The following is a 6,000-nucleotide window of genomic DNA, read 5'->3' as shown; positions in this document are numbered from 1 at the left end:
GGGCTTCAGTGTTCTGGAAACTTTGGTGAAGACATGTGCATTTCAGGGATTATATGGCTGGAACAATGGTCACATCTGAGCCCATTGTTCCAATGACAATGGATTGTCTTATGCCACGTAGGCATGGCAGCCTAAAGTGAAGTTGATTGCGACGAGGATGGGATTCTAACCCACGCGTGCAGAGCACAATGGATTAGCAGTCCATCGCCTTAACCACTTTTTTTATTTTTATTTTTATTACCAAAATTCAAATTTTTACAATCAACACTTTGTCACTTTACTCTTCAATACAAGACCACATGACATTTGCACAAACATAAATACTCCATAAACCCTCCAAACGTACACGAACTTTAAATTCAAAACACTTAACACTTTCCCCACCCACAAAAGTCAAAATCAATGAAAATAAACCTCCCCATAACTCAAACAGACAGATACCAACTTTTTACTCAGACATAATGTAAACAACAAAAACAATCCCCACTGATAATTAGCCATAACACAGATTCTAACCAAAATCTAACACAACCCCTCCCCTCTCCCCAATCGCAACAAAGGTGCTCCCCTCAATAAACCCCTCCTTTAACTCTTCCTCCTTGACATAGCTATGTAATATGTTTACATCTCTTTTCATAATACTTTTAAACACATCCCATACTTCCACTCTCCTGTTCTCGTAATGCGCTACATTCCTCCTTAGCTTGACTGCAAACCTTGCATGGCTTAGCATGTAGTTCAACAAGTTGACATTACATCCTTTCCTTCTAGCAACCGCACCAAACAACCACAGCTCCTTCCACCCTATTTTCTCCACAAATTCCCCTTTCCAACATCTGATTATCAACTCTTTCACTTTCCCAAAGTACATAGCCAACTCCCCACATTCCACAAACTCATGCATACATGTCTCCACTTCCACCTGACAGACATCACACTCCTTCCTCACATCCTCATTAAATTTACTTCTTATAAGATTGTTAAACACCCTATTGTGACGTAGTAGGAAATCGAAATGCTCACATTCAATACTATTCCATTTTACTCCCAGGTTCAGCCACATCCTTTTTACGTCCATTCCGGCCATTACCTTTTCCCATACCTTCTCTGCAGCTGGCCTTCTTACCTCTTTCATTCTTAAACATCTGTACATCACTCTCGTTTTCACACACGCCAGGCTTACTATCCTTTCTCCTTCCCCCACATACATTTCCACCCCTTCTTCTCCACTCCCCACCGCCTCACTCTCAATCATTCTCACCCACTCACCCGGCATCCCCTTCTTTATCTTCTCCACCACTTCCCCCACTGCACCGAACCCCATTTCATCACCCCTTTCTCTCACCTCATCTACCACTACCTGAGCCCCCATGAACCCAGGTACATACTCGTACACTAAATCCCTCACCTTCCTAAAGCCTGCTCTCCACATCTCCAAGTTATAAATTGTGCTCCCCTCAAACGTGATTTTGGGATTTAGAAACACTGGTTGCTCCCACACCTGTTTTACATTCTTGCATTGAAACTGCACATGTTTTACAAACTCTCCCCAAGCTCCCAACATCTCTTTATTGAACTCAGACACCTCACTCAACATACCTTTCTTCAGTTCCATCAATATTCCACTTTCTCCACAACCCCCACATTTGTTAATTGTGTCTTTCAAAAACAGCTTCCATACATGATCTTTCTTGTCCTTTACATATCTTGTCATCATTTTCAACCGAAGCGCATTCTTTTCTAAATTGATCAGCTTCAACCCACCATCCTTGTATTCATTTTCCATCACTTCCCTGGCTATTCTGACACCTTTCCCACCCCAGAGAAACTCACTCACCATTTTCTCTGTGTCCTTTAGCACTCGCTCAGGCACATCCAACACAGTCATTGTATACACCAATTTGCTCATAATCAGGCCATTCACTACCACCACTTTCCCCTTCAACTTCCTAAGTCTCCAAAACCTTAATGTCTTCTTAATGCGATTCATTATCCCTTCATACTGCATGTCTCTCCCTTCTCTGTCTTCAACCCCTAAATTCACCCCTAACACCCTAAAATAGTCCCTCCTCTCTTTCAATCCTATATCCCTCCTCCTTTCTCTATTGGCTCCAACATACATGATTTCTGACTTTTCCATGTTTAGCTTTGCTCCTGATGCTCTACCATAAACATCTACACTTTGTATAACCTCAAGGACACTTTCACTGTCTTGTACTGTTACTGTTGTGTCATCCGCATACTGGTACAATAGACTCATTTGCCCTCCTGGTAAGTCTATGCCTCTGACCTTTTTATTTTGCTTCAGCAGTGCAGCCAATGGCTCTGCTGACAGTGAGTACAGCAGAGCTGACAGTGGACACCCCTGTCTAACCGACCTCTCTAATCTGAAATTATCTGTGACTATCCCATTAATTTTGACGCAACTAACAGCTTTACCCTACAACCTTTTGATCCATCCTACTAACTGCTGCCCAAACCCGACTTTTTCTAATACTCCATATAGGTATCCATGGTCTACCCTATCAAATGCTTTGTTCAAGTCTAAACTCATCACTATTCCCCCTCCCCTCCCTTCATGTGTTCTATTGTGTCCCTAATGCTGCTGATTGTGTTTGCTATATCCCTCCCTGGTATGCTGTAAGCCTGCGTGCTTCCCACTATTGTCCCTATCACCCTCTTAATCCTATTTGCCAGGACTCTTGCTAGTATTTTATAGTCACTGTTTAAACAAGCTAAGCGGCCTATAGTTTTCAAGTCTCTCCCTACTCCCTTTCTTATATATAATACTAACTAACCCTGTCGCCATACTAACCGGCATCTCATCCTTCTCTTCCATCCATTTAAACAATCTGTCCAACAGTGGCGCTAGTTCCTCTTTAAACTCTATGTAAAACTCTCCCACTAACCCATCTAAGCCTAGACTTTTATTCCTGCCTAACCCTACATATGGCTGCTTCTATTTCACCTATCCTTATCTCTCCTTCACACATCCCCTTCGCATCTTCGTTCAACTTAGACTCCATTTTCTCCAGCACATGTTTCATGCTCTCTTCATCAACCTCTTCTTTCCTAAATAGTTCCCTATAAAATTATTCTACCCTTCCAACAATCCCTACAAAATCCGTTATTTTTTCTCCATTTTTCCCTTCCACCTGCTCCAAATAATTATTTTTCTGTTTCGTCCTCTCTAACCCTAAAAAGAATGCTGTACATTTCTCTCCCTCAACCACATATCTAGCCCTACTTCTAACTATTGCTCCCATGCATCTCTTCTGTTCTACCTCCTCCAGCTCACTTTTAATTTTATTATACCGTTCTAATGCGTGCCCTACCCCCTGGTCCACACTCTCTGCTTCTCTAGCTAACTCTTCCTTTAGTCTCCTTTCCCTCCCTCTTTCCCTTCTATTCCTATCCCTGCTGTAGCTCATGCTCAGATTCTTTAGCTCCCCCTTCATCTCCTCCCACCACCTCCCCATATCCTCCTCATACATGCTCTCATTCTTTCTCCCCATTATACATTCTCTCACCTTTTCCTTGTACCTTTCTTCTTTGAGCAACATCCCATTCAGGCACCACACACCTCCCCCCCTCCTCTCACACCCATGACCTAATCTACATTTTAGCACCACATGGTCACTGAGCGTAGTTACCCTATAATCAATTTCTCCCATTTTGCTTGATAGACTCTCCGTACTCAACACTAAATCAATCCTACTCTGTTTTAATTCAGGGATTATATGGCTGGAACAATGGTCACATCTGAGCCCTTGCATCCCAGTGTAAATGATTCCCGTAGAACCATTACCTGTATCATAACCACAGTTAACCCTTCTGCATTGACCGGGAATCGACCCGATCTCCCACGTGGCAGGCAAGAATTCCATTAGCGTTTTCGATGGTACACCCTTGCATCCCAGTGTAAATGATTCCCGTAGAACCATTACCTGTATTGTAACCACTTTAAAACCCTGCTGCATTGGCCGGGAATCGGACCCGGATCTCCCACGTGGCAGGCGAGAATTCTACCATTGAACCACCAATGCTGATGCAACACCAACCAGAGAAGGCAAGAACTGAAATTCCCGACCACCAGAAACATCTGTTTGATAGCTTTGCGTGGCCGGCATGTCAAGAATACAACCAATGTTTTCAAATGTCGAGAATCCAGCACTGACCTGAAACCATTAGCGTTTTCGATGGTACACCCTTGCATCCCAGTGTAAATGATTCCCGTAGAACCATTACCTGTATCGTAACCACTTTAAAACCCTGCTGCATTGGCCGGGAATCGGACCCGGATCTCCCACGTGGCAGGCGAGAATTCTACCATTGAACCACCAATGCTGATGCAACACCAACCGAAGAAGGCGAGAACTGAAATTCCCGACCACCAGAAATATCTGTTTGATAGCAATGCGTGGCCGGCATGTCAAGAATACAACCAATGTTTTCAAATGTCGAGAATCCAGCACTGACCTGAAACCATGAGCGTTTTCGATGGTACACCCTTGCATCCCAGTGTAAATGATTCCCGTAGAACCATTATCTGTATCGTAACCACTTTAAAACCCTGCTGCATTGGCCGGGAATCGGACCCGGATCTCCACGTGGCAGGCGAGAATTCTACCATTGAACCACCAATGCTGATGCAACACCAACCAGAGAAGGCAAGAACTGAAATTCCCGACCACCAGAAACATCTGTTTGATAGCTTTGCGTGGCCGGCATGTCAAGAATACAACCAATGTTTTCAAATGTTGGGAATCCAGCACTGACCTGAAACCATTGGCGTTTTCCCTGGTACACCATTGCATCCCAGTGTAAATGATTTCCATAGAACCATTACCTGTATCGTAACCACTTTAAAACCCTGCTGCATTGGCCGGGAATCGGACCCGGATCTCCCACCTGGCAGGCAAGAATTCTACCATTGAACCACCAATGCTGATGTAACACCAACCGGAGAAGGCGAGAACTGAAATTCCCGACCACCAGAAACATCTGTTTGATAGCTTTGCGTGGCCGGCATGTCAAGAATCCAACCAATGTTTTCAAATGTCGAGAATCCAGCACTGACCTGAAACCATGAGCGTTTTCGATGGTACACCCTTGCATCCCAGTGTAAATGATTCCCGTAGAACCATTACCTGTATCATAACCACAGTTTACCCTTCTGCATTGGCCGGGAATCGGACCCGAATCTCCACGTGGCAGGCGAGAATTCTACCATTGAACCACCAATGCTGATGCAACACCAACCAGAGAAGGCAAGAACTGAAATTCCCGACCACCAGAAACATCTGTTTGATAGCTTTGCGTGGCCGGCATGTCAAGAATCCAACCAATGTTTTCAAATGTCGAGAATCCAGCACTGACCTGAAACCATTCGCGTTTTCGCTGGTACACCCTTGCATCCCAGTGTAAATGATTCCCGTAGAACCATTACCTGTATCATAACCACAGTTTACCCTTCTGCATTGGCCGGGAATCGGACCCGGATCTCCCACGTGGCAGGCGAGAATTCTACCATTGAACCACCAATGCTGATGCAACACCAACCAGAGAAGGCATGAACTGAAATTCCCGACCACCAGAAATATCTGTTTGATAGCTTTGCGTGGCCGGCATGTCAAGAATCCAACCAATGTTTTCAAATATCGAGAATCCAGCACTGACCTGAAACCATGAGCGTTTTCGATGGCACACCCTTGCATTCCAGTGTAAATGATTCCCGTAGAACCATTACCTGTATCGTAACCACTTTAAAACCCTGCTGCATTGGCCGGGAATCGGACCCGGATCTCCCACCTGGCAGGCAAGAATTCTACCATTGAACCACCAATGCTGATGTAACACCAACCGGAGAAGGCGAGAACTGAAATTCCCGACCACCAGAAACATCTGTTTGATAGCTTTGCGTGGCCGGCATGTCAAGAATCCAACCAATGTTTTCAAATGTCGAGAATCCAGCACTGACCTGAAACCATGAGCGTTTTC

Source organism: Melanostigma gelatinosum (genome assembly GCF_949748355.1).
Source record: "Melanostigma gelatinosum genome assembly, chromosome: 5".
NCBI lineage: Eukaryota > Metazoa > Chordata > Actinopteri > Perciformes > Zoarcidae > Melanostigma > Melanostigma gelatinosum.
This window is presented reverse-complemented; position numbering follows the sequence as displayed.